We start from the raw sequence: 22,065 nt of genomic DNA, 5'->3' as shown, positions 1-22,065 counted from the left end.
ATAACTCATCAAAGAACGCGTACGAGAAGAATGCTCAGACCAGAGACTGCCATTTAAAATACAGCACTGAGCACTGAGCCACATATTTTTGAGTTATCCCCTTCCCATCTACTGCGGTGCAGACAGATAAGGGTGTTTTCTTTCATTCCAGATGCATTTGGTTAACATTGATAGTTCCCTGGACATTTAGGGGCTTTCCTTTTGTAGGACTCAGTTGTGAAAACTCCCTGCTCTTTTCTTTTAATGACTGGAGCTCTCACTGGGTGAGCTTTTATCGTATCAAATGCAGGGACAGAAACCAGTTATTGTACTTCGTGATTCTGGTCCAAGTACCAATGAAAACACTTGATATTCCAATTAACGCTCTCCGTTTCTCTTTTGTTTACCTGTCAACAGTTTCGCACACTGTACAGTTTAATTTATTTTCTACAGTTTCAGCTCTTAAGGCACTTTGAGCCAGGGAAAGGCTGATGTTTACCAAGAATCCTCACCTGTGATGTGAGGCCCAGCTATCAGAATTCATTCAACTGATGCTCTCTGCTGGAGTTCAGGTTTATCACACAAAAGCGTGCCAAGGAGAATAAATTCATGGCTTTAGGAAGCGGTTTTCCATGCTGACCTGAGAAATATGGGAAACATTAGGCTATAGATCTGCTTTCTGTGCTTGTCTTCCTCTCCCTTCTTGATGGAAATCACGACCTTGGCACTGCTGCTCACCTGCAGAGCCAAGGGGACGGACTACAGGAGCCTTTCCACTCCCATCCTGCACACACACCCCCCCCCCAGCTGCCTTTTGCTAAGGAACAGGGAGGAAAGGGAACCCTTGGCTCTCTGGCCAACACCTTTTGTGTAAAAAACTACAGAAAATTATCAAACGTTGTCAATCCTGTGCCACGGAAAAGAGAAAAATTCACTTAATTTTTATTAAAATTCACTTAACAGAGAAAGGAACTCTGCATATTTTTTACCAAGAATTCATTTCTCTGCAGTCAGCAGCAAAACCCCAACCTTTCGAAGGCACGAGGTCAGGGTGCAGGGCACAAATACCTGTGTTACACTAGCGGTGCTTAAGGCTCTCCAGAATTTGCATAAAGTTTTCTGTTGTATCTGATAACACCACAGAAAAAAAAAAAAAAACAAAAAACAAAACAAAACAAAACAAAAAACACAAAACAAATCAGATCAGACTGTTCCAACTGTAATTTGCTACAGTGAGGTAAACTCAGACTTTCCCAGCTAAACGTCTCACCACGTGAAAAAATTATGACTCAGTTATTCTGATTTGTTACTTCTGTGTAACATGAACACAACATTTGAGACAAATGAACTGAACTGAGATGTTAAATATTTTCATATAAGGAAAAGCATTGTTTTCAGTTTCCTTTCCAAGCTTCGTTAATGCTCAGTTTAGTGAAAACTAAATGTATTTTCTTAACAGTCATAACAAATGGAATATTTTGGCCCTTTAACTGAGGCATAAAGCCTCAAAGCACAATAATAAATCCTGCCTTGTCATTAAATCACTGAATACTCAGAAACCGAATGAGCTCTTTGATCGGCTATATCAAAAAATATGTTTTTTTTAAATCCCAAACACCAAAAAAAAAAAAAAACCAAACCAAAAACCGCCCCACAACACATCCAAGCAAAACCCAAATTCACAGATCAAGTATCAAGTTCAAGATTCAGGTGGGAAGGGCCCCCAGGAGGGCTGCGTTGTTCCCACCCTTAGTGAAAGATGCTTTTTGAAAATTGGTATAGGTGTATTTTTTTCAAATTTCTGTCGTCTAGTTTAACATCTCTCAGAAAGGTCCCAGTACTTACGGGGCAAGCATTCTGCTTTTTGCGAAAATCAGTTCTTTTTAAGATATTAGAAAACAAGCACCCCTGAAATTATTTACTCATATAATATACGATAAAATACTTAAGCTTTTTAAAACTAACTTACTAGCCTAAATTGCTCTTGTGACATATGACCCCTTCCCACAGAGGTGCCAGTCATCCCAGTAATGTTTTGTTGCAATACCGGGCTTTTTAACCCTGCTAACAACAAATTACATCTCCTAATTCTTCACGAGCTTGAGAAGTCACTACAGCTGCTTTCCTCCTTAAATGATTTTAGGAACTGAAAGATTAAAAGATGAAGGTACTAAATACTTTATTGCGTTACCATTAAGTCTGTGCTTCATTTCAAACACACAATATGTAGCCGGGATGAAAGCCTACGCTGGTCGGTCCGTAGTGTTACGTGTACGCTTCCGTGATGACTGGTTGTGGTTTAAGTCATTTGACTGCAGTCACGCAGGGATTTTAGCCATATGCCATCACCACCATTTCAGAAACATAGCTGCAGAAAGCTCCTCCTCATCAGACAATCCCCTCAGCAGATCAGAACGTATCTCCAATAACTTAAGTCCTGCTCTCCATCATCTTATACAGCTCTCCATCCTCTGTAACCAACAGATCTTTCTGGTTTATTTATTTTATACTGTGGGAGAAGGCTTAAAAGAACTTTTCAGGGAAATAAGCTTTGGGTAGAAAAAGGTTACCCAGCATGGCTGGACCCCTGGGAATCTGTCTGTTCAGGAGAAAGTTTACTAAGGTTGGTTTACTTCTCCCTGACTTGGACAAGAGCTCTGCTTGTACCATCTGTTGCCGCTTTCCTGCTGCCTGGAATTTCTCTCAAGCATCAGCTACCAAATAAAGGGAGACTTGCTGTTTCGTCTACGTTCCACAGCAGAATAGTGATTTAAATCTCCAATGATATCAACACTGGTCCCAGGTCCACGCAAAATAATCTATTTTAGAGCTTTTGCAGTAACACTCAGCAGATGAGAAGGCAGCTGGTGATTAACGCAGGCTAACGAGGCTTGCTGTGTGCTCTGGGGTTTCCAGGACCTGTCTCTACTCTGGCTCAAAGATCTCCACTGGGGGATTTCTAACTTCTGGAATCACTAAAGCACAAACCACTGCAGCAAAGCATGGGAAGTATTCTGGGTATCTCCAGGCTTTAAAAGCCAAAGCCAGCTGCTGAGAACAGAGTAAGCGAGGTGGGGCAGAGGCTGCACAGCCAGAGGAAGGGCCAGCTCACCATAACAGCACAGCGGATGCTCACCTGGCCGTATCTGAAGTTACACCCCACCTACATCCCTCAGCCGGGATGTCTTCAAGGCTTGGCAAAGATAAACCCAGTCCCACTCTACTGCTGGTTTCACATTCACATCACCTGGGTCCATCTGCAGGAGTTTGAAACCCACCACGCAGATTTTTTGATTGCTCCTTCGTCGTTCCACCTAGCAAGGTGGCAGGCAGCAAGCAGAAAGTTTGCGCTAGAAGCACAGCAAGGCAGGACACAACGTGTTTGATGGGGAACCACTGTATTTTGCTGACTGTGACATGTTTTACGGGGACCATTACATTTTTCTGCTTGGATTTGGCTCAAGGCATCAGAGGCCTCACGAAGTGCATCTCACTGTTGTTGGACCGCTTGTCCTGCAGGAAGAGTCAGATCCCCTCAATCTCTCAGGAGCAAATTGGCAACTCTGAGAGAAGTGGGTGAAAGAGTATGAGCAAGTTAAAAATATCTTGTGGTGCTTCATTGCCAGGTCTGAGGTGCCAAGACTTTTCACTTTTTTTTTTTTTTTCCCTTCCAACTGTTCTGGTTTTTTTTCAAATTTGCAACTTTTGACATTTATCTTAGAGAGCCAGCACCTGGAATCGAGTGGTTAATAGTATCTCTCCATTTAATTAAGAAAAGCCAATCTGAGGGATTTAAACTGCAGAGAAGTATTTGCAAACATGAGCATGTTTAAGATTTAAGAATATATAACAGTTAAGAAAACAGTGAATTCCTGCTAATCTCAAGCCAGTCTTACAGATTTGAGGATCAGATTCAGGATTTTTGAATATTTAAAGCTGCTGACATGCACAAGAGCTGGACACACTCCTTTGAAGGTTGTAAAATCACCTGGAATCTTGTCATTAGCATCCGCAGGCTCTGCCCCTTGCTGGCTATTGCAGCTGGAATAGCAGCATCTCGCTCACGGCACAACAGCAGGAGGAGGAAAAGGATCCAACAGCAATGCAAAGAAAATCCCTGGGGACAAGTAAGAAAGCAGCAAGCCTCAGAGAGGAAAAAGCACAACTCCTTAGCTACTCCCAAGCTAGGATAAGTCTGACAGCACATGGAAGAGGAGAGGAGCTAATCCTGCTGTCATTGATTTATGGAGACCGCTGGGCAAAGTGTGGGTACGCTAAGACTCTTCTGTCATCCATGTCATTTTTATATATTCTTTGTTTGTTTCTGGCTTATAATTCCCCTGAAATACATGGCGGTGAACTATTCACTGTGCAAGCGTGTATGTGTTGTGGGAGCAGCAGGCTTGTAATCACAAATAAGCTTTTTCTTCCACACCTTATCCTCTTCCTCTCATTCCAGGAGCTCGTCTTCCATATCCAGAAATGCACAGCCCAAGCCTAGACATTCTGTTGGGCCTGGGGCAGAGCACATGAACATGGACAGGGCCTCAAAGAGCATCATTAAGTAACTCCAAACTCAATCTACTCCAGAAACATTCTTGACTTCCAGCCTCTCCCTTTGAGGTCAGAACCAGGTACATGCACAGCACCTGAGAGGCAGAAGAGCTCAATAACAAAAAAGCCCCAACAAACAGAACCAAAAAAAAAAACCCAAACACCAGAAAACCCAAAAGAAAGCAAAACAAACAAACAAAAAAAACCCAAACCAAGTTGTATATTCAGAAGAGAGTCTTAAAGGGCTGGCTGCCACCCGGGTCAGGGACCGTTCCTCACGCGAGTGATGCTCAGTGTAACTGAAGATTAGAACCACAGCTGTGTTGAAGGTGGGAACTCCCAGCAATCCGAGGGATGCTTGAAGATTTGAGCCCCACTGTTCAACCCCCATTTCTCTAGGGACACCAATACCTCCTTCCCTGCATTCAGGAAGGATGCCACCTCTGCACGTAGCGTGCTGTGTACCTACTCCCTCACAATCACTTAGGTCAAAAATAGCTCTGGATTAAGAAGAGGAAAAAAATATTTTTTTTCCTAAAATAATGTTATTTCACCACTAATCCTTCCTTTCTAACTGTCAAGATCCACAAGACCACCTCCAGCTATAGCTGGATATTGAAAAAGCAACAGAAACATGAGATGAGGAACAGATTGTGAGAGAGTAGAACAACACATTGAGTAAGCGAGAGGACACAAAAGGTTACTGGTGCCTACCTTGGGGCTTACAGAGGAACATGAGCCAAACCTGTCACATGAGCTAGGCACAAGTACACAAACATTTAGCACAGCCTGTGGAACAGAGCCGTGCCAGCTCCTTCCCTTTTAGCGAGGGTGACTAAGCAAGCTCTCAAGGAAATGGATCGTTTCAACAGTCGTTTCTGTTTCACCAATAACACCTTCATCAAGTTTCTGACCCCTCTTCCCTCATGGAAACCTATCCTATACCTGGTTCCACAACAATTCACAGGTGCACAACACATTGCTTGAGATTTATTTTTTTCATATTAAGACCAGTCATTGCATATTTTGGCTCAGAAAATGGCACACAGCATCCAGACAGCTGAGGTGAGAGTCCCATGAGAAACCGTTCTAGTGAATGCAGACAAACTCCAAGCCGTATTTTAGGAGCTTATGCTTCTAAATAGCAAAGAGGCTCAGATCAAGTGGAAGGCACAGGCCAGCAGAACACGTTAACAGCATGCTATTGTTTCTCTTGCAGCAGAGGCCAGGTGCCTCAAGCCCTGGGTATAGAACACAGAAGCAACATGACTGTCTTCAGTCGCTCACAAACAGAAAAAAACCTTGAGATAACAAGTATTAGCACACCCATCACACTGACAGTGAAGAGAAACACAGGTAAGTGCTTACATATCCCATCTCCAGTCCACAGAAACACAACTTCCAACGGGTAATTAATCCATCTGAGTTAAGGCAAATCCCCCTGGATGCCTGTTTCTTCCTTGACTGTAAAATGAAACTTAAATGACCAGCTGAGATTTCCCTGTCTAGCTTATAGATACTGACTTGAAGGCAGATGAAAGTCAACCATGGGGACCAAAGACCTTTCTTCAGATCCCCATAGTGCTGATATCAGAGCTACGGATCCAAACCCAAACCCACTCCCCCACATCACAGCTAGGTGGGTCTTTGCAAGTGGACAGAAACGAGCTTCCTGGGTCCTGTGCCAGCCAGACCTGACCCAACCGACCTTGCACCAAGCTCTCTTAGCAGGGTGGATTAGTTTTAAATCCTGCACACACACAGCCCTTCCCGAGCACAGACAGAAGGAGCTCTCAGCAGCATTCACAACATCCCATAGACATCAGTCTTCCTCTGGTGGGCTTCTTCCACAGGAGAGAGTGACCAGGGGAACAGCACCCTCATCTCCCTAAGGCACCCTTGTGCCTAACAGCAGCCCCAGGAAGGCAAAGATTCAAAAAAACTTAATGTCTGAAGGTTAGAGATGTGACATTTTAAGGAGCAGCAGGTTTTGGAATGAAGCAGTTTGATGGTATCATCGGTTTTCTGTCTGTAAAATGTGCGCAGAAGTTATCCTATTGAGCAATCCATCCAGCATCATCTCTTTCTTTGTTAAACGCTTCTCTCCCTGGGAAGAGCAAACACAGCAGCCAATGCAAGTTACAGCCCTGCAGAATTATCGCTCCGAGTCTTACTGATTATATCAGCTGCCATTCAGCTCGCTGGAACAAAAACAATTTGTCCCGAGGGAAAGCAGCGTGTACAGAAAGCCGGAGTGCAATGCGGGGTTGGATGAAGCTCGCTGTTACTGAGGTGTAGTGTTACTCTAGTGCCTCGCTGGCGCTAACACTCTTAGCTTAAGTTTGAGCAGAAAAACATCTGCCTCGAAGCCTTGCCATGCACTCTAGCATTCAGCTGCCCCCCAACAAAGAGGGCATGAGCCACACAAACCGAAATCCTCTTTACCTCCAAGTAGTCATTCCCCATGCAGTTAGGACGCAGGTGTTTTGGGTTTTGTTTGGTTTTTTGGGTTTTTTTTCCAAGGGAGAAAGACATTTTTCCATCCACCAGCTCCATACAGAACAGGGAACAAGCGCACCGTTTCCACCTCGCTTTTTAAAATTCAGTCCCACGGTGAATTAGATGGTCCCCACTGACCATACCTTGGGTGGTTCCTACATCTGAACGGCTTTACCCGGGGTTGGTTGGGGCAGAACACTTCACACAGCACACAGCCAAGCCAAATCCAAAGATTTGCTAATCTGCCCTTGTCAAACAGTCTAATGCTACTGATTTGTATCCCAGCAATACCTAAACCCCACAGAAGACACCAGTCTTGTTTTACTTGGTGTTCTATATACACATTGAGCAACTGAATTTCTGTGCCAAAGAATTCAAAACCTATACCAAAAAAAAAAAAAAGGATGGAGAAAAGACAGGAGTATTATTCCCATTTTATAGTCACAGTTTTGAGCTAAGCCTTGACTGGCATTTTGCATCCTCGTCTCTGTAGCCTCCCTGCTTGCCACTAGTACCCCATAAAACACCAGAGTGCTTCCTTTCAGTGTTAAATATTTGCACGCAAAAGAAAAGCTGTTGTTAGCTCATCTGCAACTGCCCCAAATAATCTCAGCTGTCACAAGCATCATGAAGGCAACCAGCAAGAAAAGTCTCAGCAGTCTTCTCCCATTTACTCCGCACTTCAGCGGTGAAAGCCAGCCTGCCAAAAGTGAGGCTAATTAATAAAAACCATGTTTGACACCCGATTACCAGTGAAACTTCACCAAAGGAGGAGTCACTAATTTGCATACACAATATTAAGGAACAACAAAGCTGTTGTGAATGCCAAAGGATTTCTCATCAGGTTCTAGTCAAATCTTCTGAGCACAAAAGTTTTCCCTTTCATGTTGGTGCATCGAATATCTAGCTGATGAGGCTAAATTAATAGTTCTCTGACTGAAAAGCTCCCAGGTCCATCTGATGTGCATATTTCATATTCCCTGTATGTTTTACCCAACATGGGTTGTGGTTTACTGGGCTCCTAGTGCACCTGCAGTTTGTTTGTGTAATACTGCCTGTGCTTCTGATCGATTTCTATTTAAAAAAAAAAAACAAAACAAAACAAAAAAAAAAAAAAAAAAAAAACAACAACACAAAAAAACCAAAGAAGCTAAGCATGCTTCAGAGGGCCAGCAAAATAAAGGAAGAATTCCTTTTTCCTGCTTTAAAAAGATTATTTAAATACTTGTTTTAATAAGAGAGGGACTGAGTCTGAGCCTAAAGAACTTCTACTGCGTAGGCTAACTTTCAAGCTTTCCAGTAACAGCAACAAAACCAAGTATTTTCTGAACATTTAGAACGGTCATACACTGGGAGCTACTCAGATCCCAAGCCCCTGGGCCTTGCAAAAGTCTGAAACAGCTTGGTGAGTCCTGGTCCGTGGACTATATTGGCACCCTTGAAAAGGCACCTCCCATCCCTGCACAGCGCACTGCAGAGCCCCTGGACACAGGGCTCTTCAATCTGAAAAATCGGTGTAGGTTTGGACACTTGCAAATGGAACAGCGATTCACTCCCTGAGTTCAACCTAATAATTTCCCTTTATTAAGTGAAAATGTAAAATAAAGGTGTATCCATACAGCGCTTTCTCTATAAGGACTATTTACACGAACACATTTAACTTGCACGGGCATTAAATGCTGTCACGGAAGGGGGTGACACAGCTCAGCTGACGGCACAAAGTCACCAGGATCCGATTGTGACTGTTGGTGCAAACCGTCACATGGGAAGGGGTGTGAGGTGGAGACCTTCTGGTGTTGCTGCGTGCCCCATCACGAGCAGGGGACGTGGAGGTAATCACAGCAGAATGACCCAGGACTGGGGCCATGTCTCGCCTCTTTTTGCTTAATACCGGTTTCCGTCCCTTCCAGGGGGTAGAGAACAGGACCTGGGAGTTACCCAGAGACTGAAGCGATGGCCACAGACCTGAAAAGGGCTGAAACTACAGGATAACTTTCTGAAAGTTTCATTTGGCAAAAAAAATTTAGAACATCCACTCCTCACTGAAGCTCGAGCGCGTTCAATACTAGAAAAAAAAAAAAAATTGAACTTTCGTGGTGCTTAGGCGTATATCCCACACAAAGATGGGCCTGTAGTTCCTGGATCAGGCCAAAGCTAACAACTAAAGCATTAGAAATGTTTGTTCACACAACACTCACACCAGTGACCACATCAGCAAGGGCCTGAATTTATCCAGGTCCCTCAAAATCAATTTAGTTGGCTTTATTTCAATGCCGAAATTCCCTTAACAGATTAGATAGCTCGTTTCTAATGAATTCCTTTAGTATACACAAGTGGCAAGAGAGTAAAAAAAAAAAAATTCACCTGAGGTGGAAAAGGATGCAGAAGGGCTGAGGAACAACCACAGTGTTTCTAGGGGGTCACTGTTCTCCCAAGAACTGCAGGTGGCAAGTCTCGTCTTGCTTTGCACAGGTGTAAGGCTTCTATCAGATATTTGCTCCTCCTTCAGCTCTGACTTTTTGTTCTGGAATTATTGGAATGATAACAAAGAACCTGCATATTTAATCTGTCAATTGGCATTTCTTTTACTAGGTAAATATTTAATTCCTTTTTCCTTTTTTTTTTTTTTTAAAAAAAAAAAAAAAAAAAGCAAGATCTCTTTGTGTGAGTTGTGCTTCTGTTAGCCACTTAACCCTGGCTAGAGAGGAGCAAATTCCAAGGAACACCTGTATTTTTGCATTTTCTCATTTCCCTACACAAACTTACCCTCACTCAGTTACACATCCTAGAAAGTTGCATCATCTTTCACCTCTGTTCCTTGATAAGTGTATTTTTTTGGAACGTGATGCAGTTTACTGTAGGAATACAGCACTCACGCTGTGTGCTTTGGCTCAGTTAGCAAAGCCTTGCTGGAATCAGTGGAATTCCTTAATTTAAAGCAGATGTGTTCTGAAGTGAGAGACATTAACCTCCTTGATGAGAATAACACTTTCTCTTGTGGGCATTTCCAGCAGCTGGTTACTGTTCTCCAAGGGATCACCAGTATGGCCCAAAAAACCCCCTAGGTATCACACTGGGGAATTGTTTAGTGTTTCCATTTCTTCTGTGTAATCCTTAATGAAAGAAGGACTTGCTGACAGATAAGAGCTCTGAGAATAAAGAATTTAATCTTTTAAGAGCAGAAATTGTCGGGGCAGTAGCATAAGGAAGTGGCACTGGAATTTACCCAGCAATACAAATGACAAAGAAGGATTAGATGTGGGTTTGTACTCATGGAGAAATTAGGTCAGACTCCACAAGACATTAAATGATTTATGCTGATGAAATATTAACCCACAACAAGGGGGAATATGTTGGTACTTTCATGGGAACTTACTGCTCAAGAAAAAAAAAAAAAAACAAAAAACAAAAAACACAACATGTGGAAAGAAACCAACCCAAACAATCACCAGATTAGACTGGTTTGGTCAGAGAGTCTGATCCTCAAAAGCCGACACTGCAATCATTTATTTATTCATGGCTCAAGCAAACGATATGAACTATAGCAAGAACAATGCTAAGTAAATCTCTCCTATCACCAATAAATATATTTCCTTAAAATTTAACAACTCAAGAGTAGCAACTTTCTCATTTGTCCTCCTAGATAGATTCCCAGGAGACATCGGTTGCACAGAAGATTGGTTCATGGGCTGTTATCAGAAGGCCATGGGGAACATCTTAATCCCCTCACCTGCAGCGTGGGTCATGCTCTAGAAATAAGAAATTGCAGATGGCAAAAGCTGGTACGAAACGAAGAATCTCCCTAGAAGCTCCTATCTGCAGAGAGGTTTTAATATTCTGGGAAGAAAGGGTGAATGGAGGGTTGCTGTGCTGAGCGGTTCTGCATTATAACACAAAGGCTCTGGACAACCACTTTCACGTCTCTGCCTGTTAACAACTGCAGCCGGATGTTGTCGAGCTGTTGCTGTGCAGCTGTTCGATACCCGCTGTGACAATTCGATGCTTCAGCACTACACAACGGCTTGAGCAACACATCCACCGCTGCAACGGGGCTTCTAGTTGTAGATACACGCGAAGGTGCTGCGCGTGCTCAGCACACCCCGTTTTTCTTAGACTGTGGCTGTTGCCACCATTCCTGGCGGCCTTTCAGCTCGCCTTGGCTCCAATGAAAAGGGAATGCAGTTCTAAAATATAAGGGGGAAGCAATAATTGGATGGTGAGCACGTTTTCTCCCCTCTGCCAAGCACTATAGCTAATTAATACACTTCACATACACCCAGAACGGCTTAAGTCTCAGTTCAGTAAATTGTTAAAGCACGTGCTCAGCTCTAACGGGAATAGGCCCCATAAAGAGTTAAGAGTTTAAGAGTTCTCTTAAAGTTCTGAACCGAGACTAATGTTCACTTTACCATCCTGTATAACTCACCAGCCCTTAGCCCCGGACAGATCCCTCGTACATCCCCATCTTATCGTGATAATTCTCCTTAAACTTTGTGACTAAGCTCAATAGGACATAAAGCCTTGGTTATTAAAGCTGTGTCACAGAGCTGTGCATACATAAAACTCTCCGATTATTCTACTAGAGGAACTAAATGCTGCTGAATAAATTTTCTAGCCTTGCCGATTAACAAGGTGTACTTCCTTATTTTTAGATAAATACCAGATGTCACAATTATTAAAGAAAACCAAAAAGCAATACTATACACAGCACTGAACAAGAAGTAGTTCAGTAATCTCAGAAATGTTAGAGTTGATTTTCAGGGTTCTGCTCTTATTGTGTTATTATCCAGAGATTAGCATAGCAACATCTGGATCAAATTCCATAATTAAGTGTTAACTTCGGACATCATGAACTCCATTACCCACCATAAGAGGTGTTTTGTTTGCTCCATCCTCTCAGGCAGCCAGAATCTTCCATTTCTACATGAAATGTTTATTGCTGGGGTTTTTTGGTGGGTTTAAATCAAAATTATTTCCCCATTTGCAAACTGACTGCTTGAGGATAAGGGATAACAGTATTTTTACACTTGTTTCAGCAAAGGTGTGATAATGCTACAAAAATAATGACAGTAGCTCCAACATCTCTGATCTCCCCCACTGTTGGCTGTAAAGAGTCAATATTATGTGTGCTCAGGGTAAGACATTTAACATAAATCAGAAAAACAGAATACGTTTTCAGACGTAACCGGTATAAATGAGAGAAAATCTGAAGGAGCCTGACAGATCTAAACATCAGTAAAGATCCCGCACCACATTTAAAATAATTTAAAATAATTTTTAAAAATTTCCCAAGGGCAAAGTGTCATCCTGACCCTCCCCATCTCTGCAGGGGCAAGTTAGGAGACACTCGCCTGTTCTTCCCCACACCCGAGGCAGCTCCAGCACAAATCTCTGTGCTCAGCGGCTCTTCCATTGTCACACAGTCCAGGCAGAGCCGTGCCCGCCCGTACACAGAGCAAGCAGCATTTTTAGGTCCGTATGAAATCATTTTTCTTATGTAGCCACGGCAGAACTGTATGAACTGACCTCAGTGGGAGTCGTTTCCCTGACACTGAAAGAATTTGGACGAAGGCCATTTGGAGTGAAATATAATCTCAGCGTATGGGAAAAAGGCTCTGAAACTTGACCCCAGATTACAAACCATTGTTGTTTGTGACTTTCAAAGTATTTGTTCTGAAGGGAAAAATGGATTTAGGGCCTTTATTTTCTTATCCCCACTTATGTATTACTTTAATTATTAACCCTAAATAAGCAAATTTTTATGTCGCTAGCCTGCAGTTAATTGGAGAGTATTTGCAGTTTGGGCCATCTTAATTCTTGTTTCATTCAGCTGCTCTGGCTTGCTGAATGGCTGATAGGCTGCCTGCCTCTCTCCGGACTCCCTGAGATGCAGATAGTAAGGAACATTGTTTATGTGGATTTTTTTTTTTTTTTTAAGAGAGGCCAGGTTCTCTGAGGATTTGGTTGTGGAAGCACAAATTTTCTGGCGCTATCTTCAGCGAATGTCAGAAGTTGTTGGAATCCCTTTCAAAGGCCGTGGAAACTCAATATAAAGGGACTAAAATATACGGGGAAAAAAAGAGTTGTCTGCTAGTAGAAGTGGTGTTTGCCTCACAGCCTACTGTGAGAAGCTCTACTCAACACAGGCACTTTGAAAATTATTTCCTACAGGGAATATAAGCGGGACTTGAAACAGCTCTTGCTCTTTATAGAGAGATGTGTTTGAAAACAAGTCTGAGATACCAGAGACCCCGATTTGGAGTCTGAAAACATACTGGGCAGAGTCTAGGAGATCAGGAATCACCTATGGGATTAGGTGTCCCCATGTCACCGTCTCACACACAGAATTCACGGAGCTACTGAAGGAGTTTCGACTGGTGCGGTGCATCACATTCATTAAAATCTCAAAGCTACATGTAGAAAGTGCGTTTAATGTCCTCTCCCCTCAGTGACTGCTGCCCTGTAAGTGATCCAGTGGAGAATCACCAAACTTTGTGCTCGCCAGAACTGAACCCATGTCAAACCCAGACAGATGTACTCAGTTATTCAGGCATAACATGTCTCTGAAGAGCAAACTCGATACCTTTGTAGACATACCTACCTTGATGCCAAAACTGGTGCACCAAGGAAATTCATGGAATATAGAACTACCATAAACAACAACAAAAAAAAAAATACGCAAGGGCCCCAATTCAAATAGCACATGTTCATGGTTAATGTCAGGCCAGCACTTAACTTCCTGACTTAAGTGCTTTACTGAATCCCTGCCAGAAAAGGCAGACCAAAGACGACCACAAGATAAAACAAAGCAGAGAGCAACCTGTATCCTAAGTGACGTTCTCCACTAGATCACCATCAAGCCTGAGATTAAGCAGAAAAAGGAAGAAAACAGATTATTAAGCATTTGATAGCCATCTCAGTCAAGGTAAGACAAGAATGAAGAGAAAGGATCTGCAAATAAAATAACTGCATGAAAATAATCTGAAAATGTAGGGGTTTGGGGCTCAGCCTCCCCACCTTTGTTCACGTGGAATAACTCACTTCTCAATGTGAACAAGCAAAACTGCCCAAGTAGCAACAGCCTCCCAACAGAAGAACATCAGCTGCCATGTGCTTGTGTGTGTCAGGGACAGGACTTTCAAGGTGATAGAGACAGTATTGTGAAAGAGTTGGAGAAACCAAGTATTTTGACTGGCTGCCAGCCATGTCATTGTATTTCAATAACCGAGCAGATAAATGATCCTTAAAGACAAAAAAAAAAAAAAAAAAAAAAAAAAAGACTGTAAATAGAGAACACTGCTCAAGTACCCAGTCTCAAAATGAGGACGTGTTTGTAGCTCATGGACACAAAATGTTAACCCTAACTGTGCATGCTTGAGTCCACCCTCTGCAGAGCCAGCAAAAGGCTTTTATTTTACGGAAGCACCGTATGCCTTCATCCATCGTATGGATGTGCAGGTTTAAATTAAATCCACACCCAGTAACCATCCCTGTAAGCTGCAGGAAGGCAAAACGGGAAAAATTTTCGGAGGCCTGAATGCCAGGAAGCAGAATGGTTCAACCTTGAGATTTAGAAGCGTAGGGATGGTAGAAAAAAGGAGGAGGGGCTACGATATTTATAGCAGGATGTTCTAAAGATGTTCAGAGTGAGAGACAGCTGTCTTATTATGTGGATGTTCTGCGTACCCAAGACATCTTTGGGGAGCCGGCAGGCGTGACACAGCCCTCACAGAGGATTTGCAGCGTCCAAGGGGCCGTGGGACATCCAGCTTAGCTAAAATAATAAAATGTCTGGGCACGTGAATCAAGCCATAACCCGCCTGGCAGAACCTGTACGCAGCCCCTTGCGTTCTCCGATGCTCACATTTAGAAGCTATGAAATTATGAATCCTTTGAGATGAATTATTTTCATCTGAGCTTCCACCTGGACTGCTCTGATTTAGAACTTAAGACCAGCTGCAGTTTTGAAAGTGCACTGTCCCTTTCCCCCCGAATGTTGGTCCCAGCTCACAGTGAAACTCGCAACCAGTTCAGACACCAACACAAATAGCTGACAAATTTACGTCACCAATTTTTACAGGGAAGGAAAAGTAATAAAAATGATATTTCTGCCCTATTCCTCACTGATGTACATTTTAAAACAACATTGGGGATCACAGGGAAATCCTCGCACATCAGATTTGTTTCAACACGAGATTTCGACACCCTTTTTTATATATCTATATTCCCCTTTATGCTGCTCCTTGCTGATCTCCTTTTTTAGCTGATGGGTTTGTGAGTTTTCTACGGTCTAATTCACAGCACCATCTAGCGATAGAACTCAGGATACCAGGAACAAAATTTTATATTGCTCACTCGATTTTCTTGGCTCTGTTTTTTAATTGTTGCAAATTAAAAGGATGATGAAAAATTAAATGCGAATAGATTCTCAGTGAGTGCAAGTGGAACATTATACATTGAGGCCAACTGATGGGTTTGGTTCTCTGGTTGTACCAAGAATGGTGAAGTCACTGATGAGAGCTCACTGGGTCAAGTCAAAATGCACAAAATGCATTACTGAACGTAGGGATTTTTATTTTTTTAATGTGTTCTTAAAATTCAATTTCACTTTTACAAAAAAAAAAAAAAACCTTTAAAATGTTTCTTAAAAAGTCAGACCGAGGTACTTGCATTTTCCCCTGTGCTTTCTGCTCAAATCTCCTTCAACCAAAATAACTACAGAAATTCACAAAACCGTTTAGGCAAGCCTAAATCTGCATTTAACAAGGAACAGAAAGTGCTGAGCCCTACTTCGAAATTGCTTCACACTGGTACCCTGTAGCTGCAGTTAGATGCTGGTACTCCACAATCCAAAGGCTGTTTGAAAGATGAACCATCTGTGGATTTCAGAGCAGAGTCAGTTTGCAAATCCATTATTAAAATTTAGAGATATTCACCCAGAAATGGATGTGGATGGCTTCCCCCTGCCCTGTGCCAATTCCTCTGCATAAGCAAAAAATATCCGGTTTTTGTTTTAGAAGCAAAGCCCCTCAGAAGCCCTGTAGGTTTGATTTACACTGTTTCTGTCTTTCCACATTTAGTCCAGCCTAGCTGAGGCACAATAACCCGTCATCCCTCAATCATCACTTAGGTCTGAACCCAAGAGCTAAATGTACATTGTTTCTAAAGGCTTCAGTGCTCACGATGAAGGTATAAAAAAATAATGCCAAGAACAAATTTTTAAGAGCCTTATTCTCAGTAGGTGTCATTCTGTACAGCCCTATCAAAGTGTAATAAGAACGCGGTGCAAGAGCTGAGTAAACTGAAATATCTTAAACACTTTATTCTCTTCCCTAGTTTCTAAAAAGCATTTTGCTTGGATCGCTAAATATTCAGATTTCCAAGTGACAGTGAGGTAATAAGGCACGTGTGAAAATTTCCAACCCTGTGATTTCCAACAGTAACAGCATACTGCCGTGGAAGGTGTTTGATTTTATCACCGGAGACATCCCTACCTCTGCAAGTATGAGGAAATGCTCTCCCCCACCTACAGTCATGATGACTCAGATGTTTGGAAAGAATGCAGAGAGCTCAAGAAAATAAAGGAGAAATCGAAGAGTACTATGAACTGATTCCCGGTCCCACAGTCTGCCAGGATGGTCCCAACACATTAAAAATACAGTAAATCCAAGCGGTCTATAGGACGTGAGTCTACAAACCTGCTGGTGCCCGCAAACGCAGAGCAATTTTTGCTAACTTCCGTCAGCCCACTCAACACAGGCTGAATCATTTCTCTGCAGAGCTCGGCAACAGGCTTACCGTCAATCACGAGCATGTTTTACTTCATCAGCTACATGTAACAGCAGACTATGATGCTCTTTACTCTCTTAACCCCCATTTTAGATCCTCTGGGAAAACAACTATATTCTACAATCCAGCATCTGCCAGTGCTCGTCAGCTGAGAAACCAGACTTCAGAGTACAGATCCATTCTGTATAGCTCTTACAGGTTTGCTTTGGCAAAGAAAACAGAAGAGGGGGAAAAAAAAAATAGAGGAAGCATCTGGAAATTTTTTTCTTGCGACATCTTTCCAAGGTCTGTCTGAATGCAAAACTTTCTTACTGAAAAACTGGTTAAAGTGAGGAGCCCCGTCACAATTCTCCACATAACGAGATTTTTCCCTTTTGTCTTTGTATGTATATTTGCCCCTAAGCTTACACTTTGGCCTTCAGCTTTGCTGGGTATTTGTGATGGGTATAGGCTGATGAAAATCTATGCCAGAAAACCCAGGAATAAACCACCTTAACACCATCCCTCGTTAGTTATTTGGAAAGTTGAGAAATCTTGCCTAGAGTTCGGGATTAGGTGATCAACTCCACAATGGATTTGCCAAGCCAATGAAATAGAGACACACACCGCAGACAAGTCATCATCTGTGCCCATGGGAGGTCACTGTTGCTTCATAGAACGGATCAGATGTGTCAGTTTTAGGTTAACAGCACAGTTCTGATCAGGAACCACTTTATAGCAGCTCAGAGTTTCTCTCCTTAATTATCTTTTCTAGAAACAAAAGAAAAAGTGAGCACACAACTACATACTTTTGCACGGAGACTGATACTTCTCAGAGCTGTACTAAGAAGAAACCAAATCCCATCTCCAGATGCCCTAAGGGATGGAAAATGGGCAGATCAGAATATTTTTTTCACCCGTGATAGCCCGCCATTCTTCAAGACCTGACCTCACAGTTTAGAAGAGAACTAAATGTTGTCAACAATTAACTGCATCTGACCGCTACGTGCAACGGCATACAGGAGGCTAAATGTCACCCAGGAGAACCAAGCGTTACTTCTCATGGTCTGAAGAGGTGCAAACAGTCTGAAAAATTTCTTGGTTCATTATCTGTGGGGCCCGAGTCAAACCAGCGGTCTGACACGAGAGAAATTTCACCACAGTTGAATAAAAGATATTTCGGGTAGGTAAAAATAGTCTGAACATGCCATTTCTGTCATCACTAGGGTGCTCTGAATCCAAGGAAAACATTTAGAAGTAACCATGGAGCGCCCTTAAAGATGAGTCAGTAGCAGACAACTCTTGGAAATTGAAAATAAAAATTTAATGTCTGTACAAAGCAGGTAGCGTGACTTCTTCAGGGCAGAGCTAAGCTCTGTTAGATCCGAGCACACAAGCGAACAAGCTCAGATCTAACCCTCATACCCTCCCTGCTCAGGAAAGATGGTCATGACGAGGGAAAGCAAAGATGAGATGACATCACACAGCATCCCTAGGGAAACACGGAATGCATTCGGGAGGCACAACATACGAAAGCTGACCTTGCCCATGTCCTATTTCTGTCATCTAAAGGGAAAGCAGAGCATGGATGGTTACTGACAGAAAATAATCACCGCTATGCAAAAACACATCACCTTTCACCCAACATCTCGAAGGCTCTCAAAGCCATAGGAAAGCAGGACATCGCCTACCGGAACAGGCATTCTTAGCAGACCTGAATGACTTGCAACACAGTTTTGTACTGCAGCAAGGGGTAAGCAGAGTTCATATTTCATGGTCCTTGAAATGACTAAGAGCTGCTCAGGTTTGCTTGCTCAGCACCGGCATCTGTCATTACAGTTTGTTTCTTTGTGAGCATCGTGTACAGGCCACTGTCAGCAGACATCCCAGGGGCAGTTACCCAATGGCACAGCTAATTAGATATTCCTGTTTACTACGAACATGAGACCAACTCGATAGCAATGTCACAACCCCATTTCGCTGCCAGCATGGATGCAAGCTGTTCGAAATACAGCATCATTCCAGCTTTCCACTGAGGACAGGCAAAGGGAACCTCTGCAACAGAGCACTTGCTTCCCAGGAGATGGGAAATTTCACATGTGTTCTGCACTAGTTCTGAATTCTATACAGCTTCATTACTCAGCGAGCGCCCTTTCGATCAGTAGCCATCCATTTCGTTCAAGACCTATTTACGTAGTACAATGTTTAAGAGTTATATGCATAACAGTTGATATTTTATTTGTATTCTAAGCAGACACCGAAAGCACGTGCAGGGGAAAGCCTTACGCTGACTTTCTACCTTAGTGCAAATTAAGCCTGCCATCTCCTCATCCCTACGTATGTGAAAAAGAATATTAACAAAGGAAAGCTTAGCAACAAAGGATTTCATAGCCAGGTGAGTTAACAGTTGGCAAAACAACAGCATCTACGGGGAAAGACAGACAAACACCTAACCCAGCAAATGCCGTTAAAGTGGGTGTGTGCGCTAAAGAAACATGTAGCAACAAGGGATGAAGGAAGCTAGAGAGCATTCATCCTTCATCCAAAGATGTAAAAGGAGCTCTACCCACTGGCTGCATAACCTGAAAGTTTACATGGAGAGAGATTTGCAGAGCTGCCCGTCACAAACTAGTTGGGGAAGGGATTGCTTTCATTTACAGTTATCCACTAAGAACTTCCAGATAGCAATGGCCATTCTTGCTGCAAATATTACAGCAGTAATCAGAGCACCTAAATCAGTATATGAGTAATTACATCAGTACACCTAAAAAGGGAAAAAAAAATATCCCCCAAAGATCTAGCATGCCATTTTTCCTACCGGGGAGTATGAGAAGACATGAAGTACAAACCAGTCTTTCCTAAAGGCTCAGACAGCTCTGTTTGCCACTAAACCTCTGGTTTGACTTTTGACTTCATCCCCTTCCCCAGAAAACTGTCACTGAAGACCTTGACCCCAACGTTCACACTTGTATCCTCACTTCTTACACCTTCAGTACTTGAAGTGTCCTCCCTTTCTTAGACCGGGTAGTACAGGGTAGGTTAAAAGGCAGAAACCACCAAAATGGTGGAAGATAATGAAAATATTCTACGCCCCTGGGTAGAAAACACTTTTCCCAGCACAGGTTTCGCTGGATAATAAGCTAAATAGTTCTGTCCATAGCTGTAAGAATCACGAGACACCAACTGAAGCAGTATCTACAGATCCTAGGGGCCACGTTTGCAATCTCTCTGCTGCTTGCACATGCTGAAATCTGCCTTGCCACGACGTACACAGGAGCACATGATGGAGCATTATTAGAGGGTCCAAATCTAAAAGAGCTATTGGAAAGACAGAGATGAAGCTGTAAACGGACAGCTCGTTTCCAGTGGTACTCATTTATAGAACAAGGCTCCTAAGAGCTATTTAAATTTAGAGTAACGAAGTATTCACTTCAAGTGTCAGGTAGCTATTGAAGTTGGAATCAGGAGAACCACAAGATTCCCCGTTAAGCAAATCTAAAGCCTTGGAGACCGTTTCGTGTAGTGGCCACATTCCAAGTTTTTTTGCTTCTAGTTTGGAAACTTGCTTCCCTCCTCATCGCTACAGGGATGCATTTCGGTCCTTTCCAGCGTAGTTCCTGCTTTCACTGTGAATGTAATCGCCTGTTATAAACAAGCAGTGAAAAGCATTCAACTTATGGGCTGGAGTATGGAAGAGAACAGAAAGATGAGAAATCTCCAGTGTGATTTACTGCCCAATAAATGCAATGATTCACCACAGCGATTTCCTGTCTGCAGTAGGCCAAATTCTCCCACCTATACAAGTGTTGAGTAGTTCCTTAAACGATACCTCATCCTACTGATTTGAACAGTACCATTTACAGAGTAACACACTGTTCCGTGTCACTGAGGAACTGAACCCTGGCTCCAGCTTGCCCTAGACTCATACAATCAACAAGGCAAAGTGGGTGAAATAAGAGGAAAATATTTACCAAAGCAGAGCAGAATGTGTCCTTAGTTCAAAACAAACACTCTGTGTGGCTATCTCCATGTCAGAAAGGTAAATAAGCTTTTAACTTCTGAAATATCCTTTAACAAATCGCTTCCCTTCAGCAAACTGGTTACAACCCACTAAGGAGGACACGGGAATATTGGCTCATCACTTGTCCTTCAGCCCAGACCATCACCTACAGAGCCCTAGGGATTTCGCAGGAGTAAGAGAGGGCTGCCTTGTCCTCGTTAGCTGAAATCATGGGCAGCCATGCAGACACGTGGCTGCATCAGCCATGCCTCCCCCCCGTGCAGTCGTGTTTTTCAGATCCAAATGCAGTAACATCACTAGACAGTAAAATCTGTGGGGTGGGGAGCCAGGTAACAGCCTTCCCAGTGCTGCCTCCGTACAGAGCGGCTCCTCACTCTACGCTTGTTCCACAAGCATCAAATCTCCCAGCTTTGATCGATGCCTCAATAATTCTTTCAACATCCCTGAGACCGGAGTTACTACGCTCAGTGCAGAGGAAGCAGGAGACAGAGCACTGTGCAGGTCCATAGAGAGGAGTCACTCCCCAGTTTAAACCCAAACACAGATGGAACATCGCTCTTAACTTGCTTCCGAAAGTCTGACTGCTTCCTGCTCAGTCTGATGTACAAGATAATACAGCTTGGGAGTAAAGCTGGAATGCTTCCCAAGGCACAGCTAAGGAAGCTGCCGCATTTGATGAGCATGGTCATCTTTTTTTCAGACTAGATATTTGGGACAAATATTTAATTATTAAGTTGAAATAACGTAGCCCACAAGGAGAACTGTATTTCCCAGAGATGCGAGGAGCAAGTTTGCAGCTGGTACTGAAGTCTCATTTTGACAAGGAAACAGACTTCCTACAAGGAGTACCCATCCAAACAGATTCTTAATCCGATTGAGTTTTAATATGATAGTTGCACCTGTCACAACATTTAAGATTCCTTCCTTGCTAAAAAAAAAAAAAAACAAAACAACAAACCCCCACACAAACAGAAACAATATTATCCTTAATGGAGCACTTCTCTCTTCACAGACTCAAAGCTGTGCAGATTGTGGATGTCTTTCCTTAGCTGAAATTTTGTGTTTAAGGAAAGACTATTTTTGCTTCATGGAGGTTGTGATCCATAGCTCCTTTTACACAGCCTTGGAAAAAATTACTTTTTTTTTTTGGAGAAAAGAATTCACAAAAGATTTACTTCAGAATTAGTTACTTGTTCACATAATCCTGTTAACCAGTCTAACTCAGAGGCTGCTCCTCCCTACTC

General features: G+C 42.8%; 1 protein-coding gene across 1 annotated transcript in view; it reads right to left on the bottom strand.

Moving 5' to 3' along the window:
- The window catches only part of POU2AF1 (POU class 2 homeobox associating factor 1), a 63,717-nt gene that overhangs the window by 26,421 nt on the left and 15,231 nt on the right, over nt 1–22,065 (bottom strand). The window lies entirely within an intron of this gene.

The sequence above is a fragment of the Athene noctua genome, chromosome 26 (assembly GCF_965140245.1).
Source record: "Athene noctua chromosome 26, bAthNoc1.hap1.1, whole genome shotgun sequence".
NCBI classification, from domain to species: Eukaryota; Metazoa; Chordata; class Aves; order Strigiformes; family Strigidae; genus Athene; species Athene noctua.
This window is presented reverse-complemented; position numbering and strand designations above follow the sequence as displayed.